The sequence below is a fragment of the Panulirus ornatus genome, chromosome 35 (genome assembly GCF_036320965.1).
Source record: "Panulirus ornatus isolate Po-2019 chromosome 35, ASM3632096v1, whole genome shotgun sequence".
Taxonomy (NCBI): domain Eukaryota; kingdom Metazoa; phylum Arthropoda; class Malacostraca; order Decapoda; family Palinuridae; genus Panulirus; species Panulirus ornatus.
Genome location: NC_092258.1, coordinates 22,038,545 through 22,060,930, shown reverse-complemented (window position 1 = coordinate 22,060,930; position 22,386 = coordinate 22,038,545). Strand labels below are relative to the sequence as shown.

At 42.2% G+C, this 22,386-nt stretch overlaps 1 protein-coding gene and 1 pseudogene across 1 annotated transcript in view; one reads left to right on the top strand and one right to left on the bottom strand.

Annotated features, from left to right (window-relative positions):
* The window catches only part of LOC139760211 (uncharacterized), a 543,167-nt gene that overhangs the window by 19,429 nt on the left and 501,352 nt on the right, over window positions 1-22,386 (bottom strand). The gene's annotated exons all lie outside the window — the stretch shown is intronic.
* On the top strand, window positions 448-4,829 carry LOC139760200 (cytochrome c oxidase subunit 3-like; annotated as a pseudogene).

Sequence of the window (22,386 nt, the reverse complement as noted above, 5' to 3'; positions counted from 1 at the left end):
AATACAAGTTTGTCAAGCTTGAGTTGTCCTAAGGACATTTTTCTATGCCACAAATAAGACTCCTTATATGATTTAACTTATCATATTCTTATTTAGCTTAGCTTTATTCACCATTTCAAATTACTTTATCTTTCCACCCAAGAAGATTGATATTTTTCCTGAAAAACCAAAGCAAATTGAAAAAACTGAAAATGATAATTAGCTTATTCTCCATTTTTGAACCCTCTTCTAGTCTATTTTCAATCCCCCTAAATTGGTTATCCACATTTATTGGAATTTTATTTTTACCTATATCTTATTGGGCTTCACCTTCCTGATGATTAGTTATTTGATCAGAGCTAATACAAACCCTTCACAGAGAATTGAAGTCATTACTATCATGTTCACATGTCGGAGTAACCCTTATTATAACTTCGCTTTTTAGATTAATTGTATGTTTGAAGGAATAGTGGTTCCAACAATGTTGTATGGTTGCGAGGCGTGGGCTATGGATAGAGTTGTGCGCAAGAGGGTGGATGTGCTGGAAATGAGATGTTTGAGGACAATGTGTGGTGTGAGGTGGTTTGATCAAGTAAGTAATGTAAGGGTAAGAGAGATGTGTGGAAATAAAAAGAGCGTGGTTGAGAGAGCAGAAGAGGGTGTTTTGAAATGGTTTGGGCACATGGAGAGAATGAGTGAGGAAAGATTGACCAAGAGGATATATGTGTCGGAGCTGGAGGGAACGAGGAGAAGTGGGAGAACAAATTGGAGGTGGAAAGATGGAGTGAAAAAGATTTTGTGTGATCGGGGCCTGAACATGCAGGAGGGTGAAAGGAGGGCAAGGAATAGAGTGAATTGGATCGATGTGGTATACCGGGGTTGACGTGCTGTCAGTGGATTGAATCAGGGCATGTGAAGCGTCTGGGGTAAACCATGGAAAGTTGTGTGGGGCCTGGATGTGGAAAGGGAGCTGTGGTTTCGGGCATTATTGCAAGGCAGCTAGAGACTGAGTGTAAACGAATGGGGCCTTTGTTGTCTTTTCCTAGTGCTACCTCGCACACATGAGGGGGGAGGGGGAAGGTATTCCATGTGTGGCGAGGTGGCGATGGGAGTGAATGGGGGCAGACAGTGTGAATTGTGTGCATGGGTATATATGTATGTGTCTGTGTATGTATATATATGTGTACATTGAGATGTATAGGTATGTATATTTGCGTGTGTGGACGTGTGTGTGTATACAATGTGTATTGGGGTGGGTTGGGCCATTTCTTTCGTCTGTTTCCTTGCGCTACCTCGCAAACGCGGGAGACAGCGACAAAGCAAAATAAATAAATATATAACAATTCTTTAGGTTTACTGACATATATCTTCACAAGATCTAGTCATATGGCTATAACTCTTTCTCTAGCTCTTCCAAACTGAGTAACTTTAATGGTTTATGGCTGATTAAAACATACTCAACATATATTCGCTCATTTAGTACCTCAAGGAACACCAAGAATTCTAATGCCATTCATGGTTGTAATTGAATCAATTAGAAACTTGATTCGACCTTGAACTACAGCAATTCGATTGGCAGCTAATATTATTGCTGGCCATCTTCTTTTAACTCTTTTAAGACAATCTGGACCTCATATAACCTCATCTACTCCGTTACATATCCTTATTATTTCTCAAATTCTACTTCTTCTTTTAGAATCAGCTGTTGCAGTTATTCAATCCTACGTATTCACCGTTCTAGGAACTCTTTACACAAGAGAAATTAACTAATGTCATCTTCTCATGGATTTCACCCCTATCACTTAGTAAATGAAAGACCATGACCATTAACAGGATCTATTATAGCATTAATGCTTACCACTGGATTAGTAAAATGATTTCAAGAAACCAACATCAGACTTCTTCTTCTAGGAGTAATCAGAACTATTTTAACGATAATTCAATGATGGCGAGACGTTACCTGAGAAGCCACTTATCAAGGCTTGCACACATCAGTAGTTAGCAAAGGTCTCCGATGAGGTAAAATTTAATTTAATGCCTCAGAAGTTTTGTTCTTTTTTCTTTTTTGGGGGCTTTCTTCCATAGGAGACTAGCCCCACAGTTGAAATTGGAACTTCATGACCTCCGGCCGGAATTCAACCATTTAATCCTTTTCAAATTCCCCTCTTAAATACAACAATTCTGATCTCTTCTGGAGCAACAGTAACTTGAGCTCACCACTCTATTATAGAATCTAAACACTCGAAAGCTATCCAAAGACTCTTTTTAACAATTTTATTGTGTGCCTATTTCACTGCCCTACAAGCATTAGAATACTTCAAAGCTACCTTTGCCATTGCAGACTCATTTTATGGTTCTACTTTTTTTTGTACCAACCGGTTTCATGACCTTCATGTAATTATTGGAACGTTATTTTTAAGAGTCTGCTTATATCGGCTTTATATGTGCCACTTCTCATGTAACCACCACTTTGGGTATGAAGCTGCTGCATGATATTGACATTTTGTTGATGTAGTTTGATTATTCCTCTACGTTTGTATCTACTGGTGAGGGGGATAAACTTTTTAGTGTATTAAGTATCTCCTCCTTCCAAGTGGAAAGTCTAAATAAATTTAGGAAAGCTAATCTTTTTAATTTTATCTATTTCTTTTGTAACTTTGATCATCTCATTTATTCTCATGTCAATTGCATCAATTATTTCAAATAACAGATTTGACAAAGATGCTTTATGGAAGGTATTAAGAGTATATGGTGTGGGAGGTAACTTGCTAAAAACAGTGAAAAGATTTTACCACGGATGTAAGGTATGTGTATGAGTAGGAAGAGAGGAAAGTGATAGGTTCCCAGTGAATATTGGTCTGCGGCAAGGATGTATGATGTCTCCATGGATGTTCAATTTGTTTCTGGATGGAGTGGTTGGGGAGATGAATGCAAGAGTTTTGGAGAAAGGGGCAAGTATGCAGTCTGTTCTGGATGAGAGGGCTTGGGAAGTGAGTCAGTTCTTGTTTGCCGATGATATAGCGCTGGTGGCTGGTTCGGGTGAGAAATTCCAGAAGTTGGTGACTGAGTTTGGTAAAGTGTGTGGAAGAAGAAACCTGAGAGTAAATGTGAATAAGAGCGAGGTTATTAGGTTCAGTAGGGTTGAGGGACAAGTTAACTGGGAGGTAAGTTAGAATGGAGAAATACTGGAGGAAGTGAAGTGTTTTAGATATCTGGGAGTGGATTTAGAAGTGGACAGAACCATGGAAGCAGAAAAGAGTCAGGGTGGGAGAGGGGGAAAAGGTTCTGGGAGCATTAAAGAATGTGTGGAAGGTGAGAATGTTATCTCGGAGAGCAAAAATGGGTATGTTTGAAGGAATAGTGGTTCCAAGAATGTTATATGGTTGCGAGGCATGAGCTATAGATAGGGTTGTGCGAAGGAGGGTGGATGTGTTGGAAATTAAATGTTTGAAGACAATATGTGGTAAGAGGTGGTTTGATCAAGTAAGTAATGAAAGATTAAGATTTTTTTTTTTTTTTTTTTTTTTTTTTTTTTTTTTTTTTTTTTTACTTTGTCGCTGTCTCCCGCGTTTGCGAGGTAGCGCAAGGAAACAGACGAAAGAAATGGCCCAACCCCCCCCATACACATGTATATACATACGACCACACACGCAAATATACATACCTACACAGCTTTCCATGGTTTACCCCAGACGCTTCACATGTCTTGATTCAATCCACTGACAGCACGTCAACCCCGGTATACCACATTGCTCCAATTCACTCTATTCCTTGCCCTCCTTTCACCCTCCTGCAAGTTCAGGCCCCGATCACACAAAATCTTTTTCACTCCATCTTTCCACCTCCAATTTGGTCTCCCTCTTCTCCTCGTTCCCTCCACCTCCGACACATATATCCTCTTGGTCAACCTTTCCTCACTCATTCTCTCCATATGCCCAAACCATTTCAAAACACCCTCTTCTGCTCTCTCAACCACGCTCTTTTTATTTCCACACATCTCTCTCACCCTTACGTTACTTACTCGATCAAACCACCTCACACCACACATTGTCCTCAGACATCTCATTTCCAGCACATCCATCCTCCTGCGCACAACTCTATCCATAGCCCACGCCTCGCAACCATACAACATTGTTGGAACCACTATTCCTTCAAACATACCCATTTTTGCTTTCCGAGATAATGTTCTCGACTTCCACACATTCTTCAAGGCTCCCAGAATTTTCGCCCCCTCCCCCACCCTATGGTCCACTTCTGCTTCCATGGTTCCATCCGCTGCCAGATCCACTCCCAGATATCTAAAACACTTCACTTCCTCCAGTTTTTCTCCATTCAAACTCACCTCCCAATTTACTTGACCCTCAACCCTACTGTACCTAATAACCTTGCTCTTATTCACATTTACTCTTAACTTTCTTCTTCCATACACTTTATCAAACTCCGTCACCAGCTTCTGCAGTTTCTCACATGAATCAGCCACCAGCGCTGTATCATCAGCGAACAACAACTGACTCACTTCCCAAGCTCTCTCATCCCCAACAGACTTCATACTTGCCCCTCTTTCCAAAACTCTTGCCTTTACCTCCCTAACAACCCCATCCATAAACAAATTAAACAACCATGGAGACATCACACACCCCTGCCGCAAACCTACATTCACTGAGAACCAATCACTTTCCTCTCTTCCTACACGTACACATGCCTTACATCCTCAATAAAAACTTTTCACTGCTTCTAACAACTTGCCTCCCACACCATATATTCTTAATACCTTCCACAGAGCATCTCTATCAACTCTATCATATGCCTTCTCCAGATCCATAAATGCTACATACAAATCCATTTGCTTTTCTAAGTATTTCTCACATACATTCTTCAAAGCAAACACCTGATCCACACATCCTCTACCACTTCTGAAACCACACTGCTCTTCCCCAATCTGATGCTCTGTACATGCCTTCACCCTCTCAGTCAATACCCTCCCATACAATTTACCAGGAATACTCAACAAACTTATACCTCTGTAATTTGAGCACTCACTCTTATCCCCTTTTCCTTTGTACAATGGCACTATGCACGCATTCCTCCAATCCTCAGGCACCTCACCATGATTCATACATACATTAAATAACCTTACCAACCAGTCAACAATACAGTCACCCCCTTTTTTAATAAATTCCACTGCAATACCATCCAAACCTGCTGCCTTGCCGGCTTTCATCTTCCGCAAAGCTTTCACTACCTCTTCTCTGTTTACCAAATTGTTTTCCCTAACCCTCTCACTTTGCACACCACCTCGACCAAAACACCCTATATCTGCCACTCTATCATCAGACACATTCAACAAACCTTCAAAATACTCACTCCATCTCCTTCTCACATCACCACTACTTGTTATCACCTCCCCATTTGCGCCCTTCACTAAAGTTCCCATTTGCTCCCTTGTCTTACGCACTTTATTTACCTCCTTCCAGAACATCTTTTTATTTTCCCTAAAATTTAATGACACTCTCTCACCCCAACTCTCATTTGCCCTTTTTTTCACCTCTTGCACCTTTCTCTTGACCTCCTGTCTCTTTCTTTTATACATCTCCCACTCAATTGCATTTTTTCCCTGCAAAAATCGTCCAAATGCCTCTCTCTTCTCTTTCACTAATACTCTTACTTCTTCATCCCACCACTCACTACCCTTTCTAATCAACCCACCTCCCACTCTTCTCATGCCACAAGCATCTTTTGCGCAATCCATCACTGACTCCCTAAATACATCCCATTCCTCCCCCACTCCCCTTACTTCCATTGTTCTCACCTTTTTCCATTCTGTACACAGTCTCTCCTGGTACTTCCTCACACAGGTCTCCTTCCCAAGCTCACTTACTCTCACCACCTTCTTCACCCCAACATTCACTCTTCTTTTCTGAAAACCCATACTAATCTTCACCTTAGCCTCCACAAGATAATGATCAGACATCCCTCCAGTTGCACCTCTCAGCACATTAACATCCAAAAGTCTCTCTTTCGCACGCCTGTCAATTAACACGTAATCCAATAACGCTCTCTGGCCATCTCTCCTACTTACATAAGTGTACTTATGTATATCTCGCTTTTTAAACCAGGTATTCCCAATCATCAGTCCTTTTTCAGCACATAAATCTACAAGCTCTTCACCATTTCCATTTACAACACTGAACACCCCATGTATACCAATTATTCCCTCAACTGCCACATTACTCACCTTTGCATTCAAATCACCCATCACTATAACCCGGTCTCGTGCATCAAAACCACTAACACACTCATTCAGCTGCTCCCAAAACACTTGCCTCTCATGATCTTTCTTCTCATGCCCAGGTGCATATGCACCAATAATCACCCACCTCTCTCCATCAACTTTCAGTTTTACCCATATTATTCGAGAATTTACTTTCTTACATTCTATCACATACTCCCACAACTCCTGTTTCAGGAGTATTGCTACTCCTTCCCTTGCTCTTGTCCTCTCACTAACCCCTGACTTTACTCCCCAGACATTCCCAAACCACTCTTCTCCTTTACCCTTGAGCTTCGTTTCACTCAGAGCCAAAACATCCAGGTTCCTTTCCTCAAACATACTACCTATCTCTCCTTTTTTCACATCTTGGTTACATCCACACACATTTAGGCACCCCACTCTGAGCCTTCGAGGAGGATGAGCACTCCCCGCGTGACTCCTTCTTCTGTTTCCCATTTTAGAAAGTTAATACAAGGAGGGGAGGATTTCTGGCCCCCCGCTCCCGTCCCCTCTAGTCGCTTTCTACGACACGCGAGGAATACGTGGGAAGTATTCTTTCACCCCTATCCCCAGGGATAATATACATATATATATACACATACACATATACACACATACACATACATACGCACATACACACACACACATACATATATATACATATGAAAAAAGTAAGAAACAGTTTAGAAAACAAACTTTTAGCTTGAAATGAATGAACTATATCTATCACATTGTTCAGCAGTCACTATATGTAACACCATATCCACCATATTGTTCAACAATCACTATCTTTTCCCACTATAATAAATTGTCATACTGTCAGTCGTCAAAATATTTTCACCATATTGTTTAGTACTCACTGTCCACCAATTTTCTTTCTTTTTCTTCACCAAACACCACATTGTATCACATCTATACATCTGTTCGCGTCACTGAACGATATATCAGTTCTACTGTTCTGTGTCGGGTAGCAGCTGTTGACCATGCGCAGGAAGTTCACCAGGTTCTTCTCATGCAGAGGCTGGTAGGCGATCATCATGGTCCCCGCCCTCGCATAGGTAGTTGCCTCCAGCAGCCTCCGTCAGATTGTGTATAACGACGCGTCCTTGGTGCGACCGCTCGGGGTCTACATCGAAGGTAGCGGGAAAATCATGTCCGGCGGTGACTAAAGTGGCATCCAGCAGTAGAACTCGTGTGTGCCGAGAGGGGGAAAAGGTTCTGGGAGCATTAAAGAATGTGTGGAAGGTGAGAATGTTATCTCGGAGAGCAAAAATGGGTATGTTTGAAGGAATAGTGGTTCCAAGAATGTTATATGGTTGCGAGGCATGAGCTATAGATAGGGTTGTGCGAAGGAGGGTGGATGTGTTGGAAATTAAATGTTTGAAGACAATATGTGGTAAGAGGTGGTTTGATCAAGTAAGTAATGAAAGATTAAGAGAGATGTGTGGTAATAAAAAGAGAGAGGTTGAGAGACCAGAAGAGGGTGTATGGAAATGGTTTGGTCACGTAGAGAGAATGAGGGAGGAAAGATTGACAAAGAGGATATATGTGTCACAGGTGGAGGGAACTTGGAGAAATGAGAGACTGAATTGGAGGTGGAAGGATGGAGTGAAAAAAATTTTGAGAGATTTGGGCCTGAACAGACAGAAGGGTGAAATGAGCTCAAAGAATATAGTGAAATGGAATGATGTGGTATCCCAGGGTTGACATGCTGTCAATGGATTGAACCAGGACATGTGAAGTGTATGGGATAAACCATGGAAAGTTTTGTAGAGCCTGGATGTGGAAAGGGAGCTATGGTTTCAGTGCATTACACATGACAGCTAGAGACTGAGTGAGAATGAATGTGGCCTTTATTGCCTTTTCCTGACGCTACCTCACATGCGCACGGGGGAGGAGTGGGGTGGTCTTTCAAGTGTGGCGGGGTGTATATAAATGTATATGTATGTATACATTGAAATGTATAAGTATGTATATGTACATGTGTGGGTGGTTATATATATGCATGTGTATGAGGGTGGGTTGTGCCATTCCTTCATGTGTTTCCTTAGGCTACCTTGCTAATGCGGGAAAAAGCGACTAAGTATAATAAAAAAAAAGGTGAAATGTAACTGTATGAATATGTGCGTGTGTGGGAGTTCATGTATATACATGCGTATGTGGTTGGGTTTGGCTATTCCTTGTCTGTTTCCTTACGCTACCTCGCTAACGCGGGAGACTTTAAGTATAACAAATATAAAATATATATATATATATAAATAAGTATGTGATACGAGTGTAAGATTGTAAACTCTAGATTGATATGGGTAAAACTGAAAGTGGATGGAGAGAGATGGGGGATTATTGGTGCATATGCACCTGGGCATAAGAAGAAAGATCATGAGAGGCAAGTGTTTTGGGAGCAGCTGAGTGAGTGTGTTAGTAGTTTTGATGCCCAAGACCAGGTTATAGTGATGGGTGAATTGAATGCAAAGGTGAGTAATGTGGCAGCTGAGGGAATAATTGGTGTACATGGGGTGTTCAGTGTTGTAAATGGTAATGGTGAAGAGCTTGTAGATTTATGTGCTGAAAAAGGACTGGTGATTGGGAATACTTGGTTTAAAAAGAGATATACATAATCATACGTATGTAAGTAGGAGAGGTGGCCAGAGACCGTTATTGGATTATGTGTTAAGTGACAGGCGCGCAAAAGAGAGACTTTAGGATGTTAATGTGCTCAGAGGTGCAACTGGAGGGATGTCTGACCATTATATTGTGGAGGCGAAGGTGAAGATTTGTAGAGGTTTTCAGAGAAGAAGAGAGAATGCTGGGGTGAAGAGAGTGGTGAGAGTACGTGAGCTTGGAAAGGGGACTTGTGTGAGGAAGTACCAGGAGAGACTGAGTACAGAATGGAAAAAGGTGAGAACAAAGGATGTAAGGGGAGTGGGGGAGGAATGGGATGTATTTAGGGAAGCAGTGATGGCTGCTGCAAAAGATGCTTGTGGCATGAGAAGTGTTGGAGGTGGGCAGATTAGAAAGGGTAGTGAGTAGTGGGATGAGGAAGTGAGATTATTAGTGAAAGAGAAGAGAGAGGCATTTGGACGATTTTTGCAGCAAAATAATGCAAATGACTGGGAGATGTATAAAAGAAAGAGGCAGGAGGTCAAGAGAAAGGTGCAAGAGGCAAAAAAGAGGGCAAATGAGAGTTGGGGTGAGAGAGTATCATTAAATTTTAGGGAGAATAAAAAGATGTTTTGGAAGGAGCTAAATAAAAAGCGTAAGACAAGGGAACAAATGGGAACATCAGTGAAGGGGGCTAATGGGGAGGTGATAATAAGTAGTGGTGATGTGAGGAGATGGAGCGAGTATTTTCAAAGTTTGTTGAATGTGTTTGATGATAGAGAGGCAGATATAGGGTGTTTTGGTCGAGGTGGTGTGCAAAGTGAGAGGGTTAGGGAGAATGATTTGGTAAACAGTGAAGAGTAAGTAAAAGCTTTGCGGAAGATGAAAGCCGGCAAGGCAGGAGGTTTGGATGGTATTGTAGTGGAATTTATTAAAAAAGGGGGTGATTGTATTGTTGACTGGTTGGTAAGGTTATTTAATGTAGGTTTGACTCATGGTGAGGTGCCTGAGGACTGGCGGAATGTTTGCATAGTGCCATTGCACAAAGGCAAAGGGGATAAAGGTGAGTGCTCAAATTACAGAGCTATAAGTTTGTTGAGTATTCCTGGGAAATTATATGGGAAGGTATTGATTGAAAGAGTGAAGGCATGTACAGAGCATCAGATTGGGGAAGAGCAGTGTGGTTTCAGAAGTGGCAGAGGATGTGTGGATCAGGCGTTTGCTTTGAAGAATGTATGTGAGAACTACTTAGAAAAGCAAATGGATTTGTATGTAGCATTTATGGATCTGGAGAAGACATATGATAGAGTTGACAGAGATGCTCTCTAGAAGGTATTAAGAATATATGGTGTGGGAGGTAAGTTGTTAGAAGCAGTGAAAAGTTTTTATCGAGGATGTAAGGCATGTGTACATGTAGGAAGTTCTAGAGAAAAGTGACTGGTTCTCAGTGAATGTTGGTTTGCGGCAGGGATGCGTAATGTCTCCATGGTTGTTTAATTTGTTTATGGATGGGGTTGTTAGGGAGGTGAATGCAAGATTTTGGGAAAGGGGGGCAAGTATGCAGTCTGTTGTGGATGAGAGAGCTTGGGAAGTGAGTCACTTGTTATTCGCTGATGATATAGCGCTAAAGACTGATTTGGGTGAGAAACTGCAGAAGCTGGTGACTGAGTTTGGCAAAGTGTGTGAAAGAAGAAAACTGAGAGTAAATGTGAATAAGAGCCAGGTAATTAGGTACAGAAGGTTGAGGGACAAGTCAATTGTGAGGTAAGTTTGAATGGAGAAAAACTGGAGGAAGTGAAGTGTTTTAGATATCTGGGAGTGGATTTGGCAGCAGATGCAACCATGGAAGCGGAAGTGAATCATAGGGTGGGGGAGAGGGCAAGAGTTCTGGGAGCATTAAAAAATGCGTAGAAGTCGAGAATGTTATCTTGGAAAGCAAAAATGAGTATGGAATAGTGGTTCCAACAATGTTATATGGTTGTGAGACGTGGGCTATAGATAGAGTTGTGCAGAGGAGGGTGGATGTGTTGGAAATGAGATGTTAGAGGACAATATGTGGTGTGAGGTGGTTTGTTCGAGTAAGTAATGAAAGGGTAAGAGAGATGTGTGGTGTGGTTGAGAGAGCAGAAGAGGGTGTTTTGAAATGGTTTGGTCACATGGAGAGAATGAGTGAGGAAAGATTGACAAAGAGGATATATGTGTCAGAGGTGGAGGGAACAAGGAGAAGTGGAAAACCAAATTGGAGGGGGAAAGGTGGAGTGAAAAAGATTTTGAGTGATTGGGGCCTGAACATGCAGGAGGGTGAAAGGCATGCAAGGAATAGAGTGAATTGGAATGATGTGGTATACTGGGATCAACGTGCTGTCAATGGATTGAACCAGGGCATGTGAAGTGTCTGGGGTAAACCATGGAAAGTTTTGTGTGTGTGTGTGTGTGTGTGTGTGTGTGTGTGTGTGTGTGTGTGTGGGGGGGGGGGGGGATGTGGAAAGGGAGCTGCGGTTTCGGTGCATTATACATGACAGCTAGAGACTGAGTGTGAACGAATGTGGCCTTTGTTGTGTTTTCCTAGCACTACCTCGCGCAAATGCAGGAGGAGGGGGTTTTCATTTCATGTGTGGCGGGGTGGCAACAGGAATGAATAATGGCAGACAGTATGAATTATGTACATGTGTACACATGTATATGTCTGTGTGTGTATATATATGTATACGTTGAGATGTATAGGTATGTTTATGTGCGTTTGTGGACGTGTATGTATATACATGTGTATGTGGGTGGGTTGGGCCATTCTTTCATCTGTTTCCTTGCGCTACCTTGCTCACGCGGGAGACCGACAAAGTATAATAAATAAAAAAATATAAATAAATATATATATGATTAAATTTTAGGGAAAATAAAAAGATGTTTTGGAAGGAGGTAAATAAAGTGTGTAAGGCAAGGGATCAAATGGAAATATCGGTGAAGGGGGCAAATGGGGAGGTAATAACAAGTAGTAGTGAAGTGAGAGGGAGATGGAGTGAGTATTTTGAAGATTTGTTGAATGTGTGTGATGATAGAGAGGCAGATATAGGGTGTTTTGGTCGAGGTGGTGTGCGAAGTGAGAGGATCAGGGAGAATGATTTGGTATACAGAGAAAAGGTAGTGAAAGCTTTGTGGATGATGAAAGCTGGCAAGGCTGCAGGTTTGGATGGTATTGCTGTGGAGTTTATTAAAAAATGGGGTGACTGTGTTGTTGAGTGGTGGGTAAGGACATTCAGTGCATCTATGGTTCATGGTAAAGTGCCTGAGGATTGGCAGAATGCATGTATAATGCCACTGTACAATGTGGATAAAGGTCAGTGTTCAAATTACAGTGGTTTGTAAAATTTTGTTGAGTATTCCTGGGAAATTATATGGGAGGGTACTGATCTAAAGGGTAAAGGCATGTACAGAGCACCAGATGGGAGAAGCAGTGTGGTTCCAGAAGTGGTAGAGGAGGTGTAGATCAGGTGTTTGCTTTGAAGAATGTATGTGAGAAATACTTAGGAAGGCAAATGTAGCATTTATGGATCTGGAGAAGGCATATGATAGAGTCGACAGAGATGCTCTGTGGAAGGTATTAAGAGTATATGGTGTGGGAGGTAAGTTGCTACAAGCAGTGAAAAGTTTCTATCGAGAATGTAAGGCATGTGTACGAGTAGGAAGAGAGAAAAGTGAGTGGTTCCCAGCAAATGTCAATGTATGGCAGGGGGGTGTGATGTCTCCACGGTTGTTTAATTTGTTTATGGATGGGGTTCTTAGGGAGTTGAATGCAAGACTTTTGGAGAGAGAGGTAAGTATGCAGTCTGTAGTGGATAAGAGGGTTTGGGAAGTGTCAGTTGTTGTTCGCTGATGATATAGCGCTAAAGACTGATTTGAGTGAGAAACTGCAGAAGTTGTTGACTGAGTTTGGTAAAGTGTGAGAAAATAGAAAGCTGAGAGAAAATGTGAATAAGAACAAGGTTATTAGGTTCAGTAGGGTTGAGGGACAAGTAAATTGGGAGGTAAGTTTGAATGGAAAAAACTGGATGAAGTGAAGTGTTTTAGATATCTGGGAGTGGATTTGGCAGTGGATGGAATCATGGAAGCAGAAGTGAGTCACAGGGTAGGGCAAAGGTTCTAGGAGTGTTGAAGAATGTGTGGAAGGCGAGAACATTTTCTCGGACGGCAAAAATGTTTGAAGGAATAGTAGTTCGAACAATTTTATATGGCTGTGAGGCATGGGCAATAGATAGGGTTGCGCGGAGGAGGGTAGATGTTTTGGAAATGAGATGTTTGAGGAGAATATGTGGTATGAGGTGGGTTGGTCAAATAAGTAATGAAAGGGTAAGAGAGATTTTTTTTTTTTTTTTTTTTTGCTTTGTCGCTGTCTCCCGCGTTTGCGAGGTAGTGCAAGCAAACAGACGAAAGAAATGGCCCAACCCACCCCCATACACATGTATATACATACGTCCACACACGCAAAATATACATACCTACACAGCTTTCCATGGTTTACCCCAGACGCTTCACATGCCCCGATTCAATCCACTGACAGCACGTCAACCCCGGTATACCACATCGCTCCAATTCACTCTATTCCTTGCCCTCCTTTCACCCTCCTGCATGTTCAGGCCCCGATCACACAAAATCTTTTTCACTCCATCTTTCCACCTCCAATTTGGTCTCCCTCTTCTCCTCGTTCCCTCCACCTCCGACACATATATCCTCTTGGTCAATCTTTCCTCACTCATTCTCTCCATGTGCCCAAACCATTTCAAAACACCCTCTTCTGCTCTCTCAACCACGCTCTTTTTATTTCCACACATCTCTCTTACCCTTACGTTACTTACTCGATCAAACCACCTCACACCACACATTGTCCTCAAACATCTCATTTCCAGCACATCCATCCTCCTGCGCACAACTCTATCCATAGCCCACGCCTCGCAACCATACAACATTGTTGGAACCACTATTCCTTCAAACATACTCATTTTTGCTTTCCGAGATAATGTTCTCGACTTCCACACATTCTTCAAGGCTCCCAGAATTTTCGCCCCCTCCCCCACCCTATGATCCACTTCCGCTTCCATGGTTCCATCCGCTGCCAGATCCACTCCCAGATATCTAAAACACTTCACTTCCTCCAGTTTTTCTCCATTCAAACTCACCTCCCAATTGACTTGACCCTCAACCCTACTGTACCTAATAACCTTGCTCTTATTCACATTTACTCTTAACTTTCTTCTTTCACCCACTTTACCAAACTCAGTCACCAGCTTCTGCAGTTTCTCACATGAATCAGCCACCAGCGCTGTATCATCAGCGAACAACAACTGACTCACTTCCCAAGCTCTCTCATCCCCAACAGACTTAATACTTGCCCCTCTTTCCAAAACTCTTGCATTCACCTCCCTAACAACCCCATCCATAAACAAATTAAACAACCATGGAGACATCACACACCCCTGCCGCAAACCTACATTCACTGAGAACCAATCACTTTCCTCTCTTCCTACACGTACACATGCCTTACATCCTCGATAAAAACTTTTCACTGCTTCTAACAACTTGCCTCCCACACCATATATTCTTAATACCTTCCACAGAGCATCTCTATCAACTCTATCATATGCCTTCTCCAGATCCATAAATGCTACATACAAATCCATTTGCTTTTCTAAGTATTTCTCACATACATTCTTCAAAGCAAACACCTGATCCACACATCCTCTACCACTTCTGAAACCACACTGCTCTTCCCCAATCTGATGCTCTGTACATGCTTTCACCCTCTCAATCAATACCCTCCCATATAAGAGAGATGTGTGGTAATAAAAAGAGTATGGTTGAGAGAGCAGAATAGAGTCTATTGAAATGCTTTGGTCACATGGAGAGAATGAGTAAGGAAAGATCTTGAGTGATCGGGGCTTGAACATACAGGAGGGTGAAAGGCATGCAAGGGATACAGTGAATTGGAACGATGTGGTATACCGAGATCGACGCACTGTTAATGGATTGAACCAGGGCATGTGAAGCACCTGGGGTAAACCATGGAAAGTTTTGTGGGGCCTGGATGTGGAAAGTGAGCTATGGCATGTGTGCATTTCACATGACAGCTAAAGACTGAGCGTGAACGAATGTGGCATTTGTTGTTGCTTTCTAGCACTACCTCACGTGCACGCGGGGAAGAGAGGTGCTGTTTTTCATGGGTGGCGGGGTGGCAGCAGGAATGGATGAAGGCAGCATGTATGATTATGTACATGTGTATATATGTATATGTCTGTGAATGTATATGTATGTATACTTTGAAATGTACAGACAGATATAGGTGCATGTGTGGGCGTTTATGTATATACATGTGTATGTGGGAGGCTTGGGCTATTCTTTCGTCTGTTTCCTTACACTACCTCGCTAACATGGGAGACAGCGTGAAACTATAATAGATAAATAAATATCATATCTTTTTCTTTCTTTCATACTATTCGCCATTTCCTGCGTCAGCGAGGCAGCGTTAAGAACAGAGGACTGGGCCTCTGAGGAAACATCCTCATCCAGCCCCCTTCTTTGTTCCTTCCTTTGGAAAAAAAAAAAAAAATATATATCATATATATCATATATATATGATATATGATATATGGTGAGGTGCCTGAGGATTGGCGGAATGCATGCATAGTGCCATTGTACAAAGGCAAAGGGGATAAGAGTGAGTGCTCAAATTACAGAGGTATAAGTTTGTTGAGTATTCCTGGTAAATTATAAGGGAGGGTATTGATTGAGAGGGTGAAGGCATGTACAGAGCATCAGATTGGGGAAAAGCAGTGTGGTTTCAGAAGTGGTAGAGGATGTGTGGATCAGGTGTTTGCTTTGAAGAATGTACGTGAGAAATACTTGAAGAATGTACGTGAGAAATACTTAGAAAAGCAAATGGATTTGTATGTAGCATTTATGGATCTGGAGAAGGCATATGATAGAGTTGATAGAGATGCTCTGTGGAAGGTATTAAGAATATATGGTGTGGGAGGCAAGTTGTTAGAAGCAGTGAAAAGTTTTTATCGAGGATGTAAAGCATGTGTACGTGTAGGAAGAGAGGAAAGTGATTGGTTCTCAGTGAATGTAGGTTTGCGGCAGGGGTGTGTGATGTCTCCATGGTTGTTTAATTTGTTTATGGATGGGGTTGTTAGGGAGGTGAATGCAAGAGTTTTGGAAAGAGGGGCAAGTATGAAGTCTGTTGGGGATGAGAGAGCTTAGGAAGTGAGTCAGTTGTTGTTCGCTGATGATACAGCGCTGGTGGCTGATTCATGTGAGAAACTGCAGAAGCTGGTGACTGAGTTTGGTAAAGTGTGTGAAAGAAGAAGGTAAGAGTAAATGTGAATAAGAGCAAGGTTATTAGGTACAGTAGGGTTGAGGGTCAAGTCAATTGGGAGGTAAGTTTGAATGGAGAAAAACTGGAGGAAGTAAAGTGTTTTAGATATCTGGGAGTGGATCTGGCAGCGGATGGAACCATGGAAGCGGAAGTGGATCATAGGGTGGGGGAGGGGGTGAAAAACCTGGGAGCCTTGAAGAATGTGTGGAAGTCGAGAACATTATCTCGGAAAGCAAAAATGGGTATGTTTGAAGGAATAGTGGTTCCAACAATGTTGTATGGTTGCGAGGCGTGGGCTATGGATAGAGTTGTGTGCAGGAGGATGGATGTGCTGGAAATGAGATGTTTGAGGACAATGTGTGGTGTGAGGTGGTTTGATCGAGTAAGTAACATAAGGGTAAGAGAGATGTGTGGAAATAAAAAGAGCATGGTTGAGAGAGCAGAAGAGGGTGTTTTGAAATGGTTTGGGCACATGGAGAGAATGAGTGAGGAAAGATTGACCAAGAGGATATATGTGTCGGAGGCAGAGGGAACGAGGAGAAGTGGGAGACCAAATTGGAGGTGGAAAGATGGAGTGAAAAAGATTTTGTGTGATCGGGGCCTGAACATGCAGGAGGGTGAAAGGAGGGAAAGGAATAGAGTGAATTGGATCGATGTGGTATACCGGGGTTGACGTGCTGTCAGTGGATTGAATCAGGGCATGTGAAGCGTCTGGGGTAAACCATGGAAAGCTGTGTAGGTGTGTATATTTGCGTGTGTGGACATATGTATATACATGTGTATGGGGGTGGGTTGGGCCATTTCTTTCATCTGTTTCCTTGCGCTACCTCGCAAACGCGGGAGACAGCGGCAAAAAAAAAAAAAAAATATTAGCGAGGTAGCGCAAGGAAACAGACGACAGAATGGCCCAACCCACCCACATACACATGTATATACATACACGTCCACACATGCACATATACATACCTGTACATCTCAACGGATACATATATATACACACACAGACATATACATATATACACATGTACATAATTCATACTGTCTGCCCTTATTCATTCCCATTGACACCCCGCCACACATGAAATGATAACCCCCTCCCCCTGCATGTGCATGAGGTAGCGCTAGGAAAAGACAACAAAGGTCACATTCGTTCACACTCAGTCTCTAGCTGTCATGTATAATGCACCAAAGCCACAGCTCCCTTTCCACATATAGGCCCCACAAAACATTCCATGGTTTACCCCAGACGCTTCAAATGCCCTGGTTCAATCCACTGACAGCACGTCCACCCCAGTATACCACATCATTCCAATTCACTCTATTCCTTGCATGCCTTTCACCCTCCTGCATGTTCAGGCCCCGATCACTCAAAATCTTTTTCACTCCATCTTTCCACCTCCAATTTGGTCTCCCACTTCTCCTTGTTCCCTCCACCTCTGACACATATATCCTCTTGGTCAATCTTTCCTCACTTATTCTCCCCATGTGACCAAACCATTTCAAAACACCCTGTTCTCCTCTCTCAACCACACTCTTTTTATTACCAAACATCTCTCTTACCATTTCATTACTTATTCGATCAAACCACCTTAAACCACATATTGTCCTCAAACATCTCATTTCCAGCACATCCACCCTCCTGCGCACAACTCTATCTATAGCCCACGCCTCACAACCATATATCATTGTTGGAACCACTATTCCTTCAAACATACCCATTTTTGCTTTCCAAGATAACATTCTCGACTTCCACACATTTGTCAACGCTCCCATAACTTTTGCTCCCTCCCCCACTCTATGATTCATTTCCGCTTCCATGGTTCAATCTGCTGCCAAATGCACTACCAGACATCTAAAACACTTCACTTACTCCAGTTTTTCTCCATTCAAACCTACCTCCCAATTGACTTGTCCCTCAACCCCACTGTACCTAATAACCTTGTTCTTATTCACATCTACTCTCAGCTTTCTTCTTTCACACACACTTTACCAAACTGAGTCACCAGCTTCTGCAGTTTCTCACCCGAATCAGCCACCAGCACTGTATCATCAGTGAACAACAACTGACTCACTTCCCAAGCTCTCTCATCCACAACAGACTGCATACTTGCCCCTCTTTCCAAAACTCTTGCATTCACCTCCCGAACAATCCCATCCAGAAACAAATTAAGCAACCATGGAGAAATCACACACCTCTGTCGCAAACCAACATTCACTGAGAACCAATCACTTTCCTCTCTTCCTACATGTACACATGCCATACATCCTCGAGAAAAACTTTTCACTGCTTCTAACAACTTGCTTCTCACAACATATATTCTTAATACATTCTACAGAACATCTCTATCAACTCTATCATACTCCTTCTCCAGATCCATAACTGCTACATACAGATCCATTTGCTTTTCTAAGTATTTCTCACATACATTCTTCAAAGCAAACACTTGATCCACATATCCTCTACCACTTCTGAAACCAAACTGCTCTTCCCCAACCTGATGCTCTGTACATGCCTTCACCCTCTCAATCAATACCCTCCCATATAATTTCCCTGGGATACTCAATAAGCTAATACCTCTGTAATTTGAGCACTCACTTTTATCCCCTTTGCCTTTGTACAATGGCACTATGCATGCATTCCGCCAATCCTCAGGCACTTCACCATGAGTCATACATACATTAAATAACCTTACCAACCAGTCAACAATACAGTCACCCCCTTTTATAATAAATTCCACTGCAATACTATCCAAACCCGCTGCCTTGCCGGCTTTCATCTTCTGCAAAGCTTTTACTACCTCTTCTCTGTTTACCAAATCATTCTCCCTAACTCTCTCACTTTGCACACCACCTCAACCAAAACACCCTATATCAGCCTGTCTATCATCAAACACATTCAACAAACCTTCAAATTACTCACTCCATCTCCTCACATCATCACTACTTGTTATCACCTCCCCATTAGCCCCCTTCACTAAAGATCCCATTGATTCCCTTGTCTTATGCACTTTATTTAGCTCCTTCCAAAACATCTTTTTATTCTCTCTAAAATTTAATGATACTCTCTCAACCCAACTCTCATTTGCCCTCTTTTTTGCCTCTTGCACCTTTCTCTTGACCTCCTGCCTCTTTCTTTTATACATCTCCCACTCATTTGCATTATTTCCTTGCAAAAATCGTCCAAATTACTCTCTCTTCTCTTTCACTAACAATCTTACTTCCTCATCCCACCACTCACTACCCTTTCTAATCTACCCACCTCCCATGCTTCTGATGCCACAAGCATTTTTTGTGCATGCCATCACTGCTTCCCTAAATACATTCCATTCCTCCCCCACTCCCTATATGTCCTTTGTTCTCACCTTTTTCCATTTTGTACTCAGTCTCTCCTGGTACTCCCTCACATATGTCTCCTTCCCAAGCTCACTTACTCTCACCACTCTCTTCACCCCAACATTCTCTCTTCTTTTCTGAAAACCTCTACAAATCTCCTTCGACCCCACAAGATAATGATCAGACCTCCCTTCAGTTGCACCCCTCAGCACATTAACATCCAAAAGTCTCTCTTTTGTGCGCCTATCAATTAACACGTAATCCAATAACGCTCTCTGGCCATCCTTCCTACTTACATACGTATGATTATGTATATCTCTCTTTTTAAACCAGGTATTCCCAATCACCAGTCCTTTATCAGCACATAAATCTACAAGCTCTTCACCATTTACATTTACAACACTGAACACCCCATGTACACCAATTTTTCCCTCAACTGCAACATTACTCACCTTTTGCATTCAAATCACCCATCACTATAACCCAGTCTTGTGCATCAAAACTACTAACACACTCACTCAGCTGCTCCCAAAACACTTGCCTCTCATGATCTTTCTTCTCATGCCCAGGTGCATATGCACCAATAATCCCCCATCTCTCTCCATCCACTTTCAGTTTTACCCATATCAATCTAGAGTTTACTTTCTTGCACTCTATCACATACTCCCACCACTCCTGTTTCAGGAGTAGTGCTACTCCTTCCCTTGGCAGATATGAGTGGGAAATTGCTGAAGGTGATGAGTGAGTCTGAGAAAGTGTGTGAATGGAGGAAGTTGGGGGTAAATGTGAATAAAAGCAAGGTTAATAGGTTTAGTAGGGAAGTGATACAGGTTGGCTGGGGTGTGCTTCTGAACAATGAAACTTTAGTACAAGTGAAGTGTTTTAGATACCTGGGAGTGGAAATGGCAGTGAATGGAACCATGGAAGTAGATAATAGTCATAAGGTGGATGGGGGGTGAAGCTTCTTGAAACACTGACGAACATGTGTAAAGACAGGTTGTTATCTAGGAGGATGAAAATGGGTATGTTTCAAGGTACAGTAGTCCTAACAATGTTGTATGGATGCAAGACTTGGGAAACTGACAAAGATGTGTGAAGGAGGGTGGAAGTTTTGAGGACAATATGTGGTGTGAGGTGGTTTAACTGAGTGAGTAATGAAGGGGTAAGAGAGAGGTGTGGTAATATGAAAAGTGTGACAGAGAGCTGAAGAGGTTGTGTTAAATAGTTTAGATGTATGGAAGAAATGAGTTAGGAGAGGTTGACAAATACTTGACAAATGTGGAGGGAAAAGGAAAAGACGAAGACCTGATTTGTAAGGAGAGGCAGATAAAGACTATATGTCAGAAGTGGAGGGAAAATGAAAAGATAGAGACCAGATTTGTGAAGAGAAGTTGATAAAGACTATACATGTCAGAAGTGAAGGAAAAAGGAAAAGATGGAGACTAAATTTTTCATGGAAGGATGGAGTGAAAAATATTCTGAATAGGCAGGGCCTCAACAGGAATGAGGGTGATGTGCATGCACAAGATAGTGGTATACCAGGGGTGACATGCTGTTCACAGGCTGAACCAGGGTATGTAATACAGCAAGTGGAAACCTTAGAAAGGTCCATGGGGTCTGGTTGTGAATAATGGGCATTACTCATGACTGCAAGAGAATCAATGTGAGAAAACAGAGTCAAGTAAGGAGGCTCAGGCTGGGGTGCCTTAATGTGGGTGGATGTAACCAAGAAGGGAAGGAAAGAGAGAGAGGAAGTTTGTTTGAGGTAAGCAGCCTCGATGATCTGGTTCTGAGAGAAACAAAGCTCAAGGGTAAAGGTGAAAAATGGTTTGAGAATATCTTTGAGGCAAAGTCAGGGGTTGGTGTGAAGGCAAGAACTGAGATTGGGGTAGCATTAATGATCACACAGGAGTCGCAGAAAAGTACGAAACAGGGCAGGGAAATGAGATCCATACTGATATAAGTAAAAATGAAAATGGGCTGTAAGAGATGGGTGATTATTAGTGCTTATGCACCTGGTCATGAGAAGAAGGCTTATGAGAGGGAAGTGTTTTAGGAGCAGCTAAGCGAGTTTTGAAGTAATTTTGATGCAAGAAAATAAGGAATTGGTAAATAGTGATTTAAATGCATAGGTGAATAAAGTGGCAGCTCAAGGTATAACCTGGAATAGTGATTTAAATGCATAGGTGAATAAAGTGGCAGTTCAAGGTATAACATGGGGAAATGGGGAATTCTGCAAGTAAATAGAAAAGGTAAATAGCTTGTGGAGTTGTCCTGAGAAAGGGCTGGTGATTAGGAATACCAAGTTCAAAAAGAGGGATATAAATATGTGGGTGAGTAGATGGTAAAATGGCATTATTGGATTACATACTATGTGATAGATCTGCAAAGGAGAGACTATTAGATGCGAATGTGCGGAAAGGAACAGCCGGTGAGAAGTTTGACTATCACAAGATCTGTAGGGGTTTCAGAGAAGAGAAAATACGAAGTGGGGGGTGAAATAGAGTGAGTTGTGAAAAAAGATTGGGTGAAGGATGCAAAAATAAACAAAGACAGGAAAATAGGTGAGGATTAGGAGATATCAGGGAAGTAGTAACAGCATGTGCAAAAGTATGTGGCATGCAAAAGAAGGGAGGTGTGCAGGTTCTGAACGGTACCAAATTGTGGGATGATGAGGTAAAGTTGCTAATGAAAGAAAATAAGAGGTGTATGGGCTTTCATCATCTCATCTCTTCACCAAACCACAACAATCCTTCAAAACATTCACTCCATCTTCTACTCACTGCATGTCACTACTTCCCCATTTGCCCCTTTCAATGATGTTCCCATTTTTGTT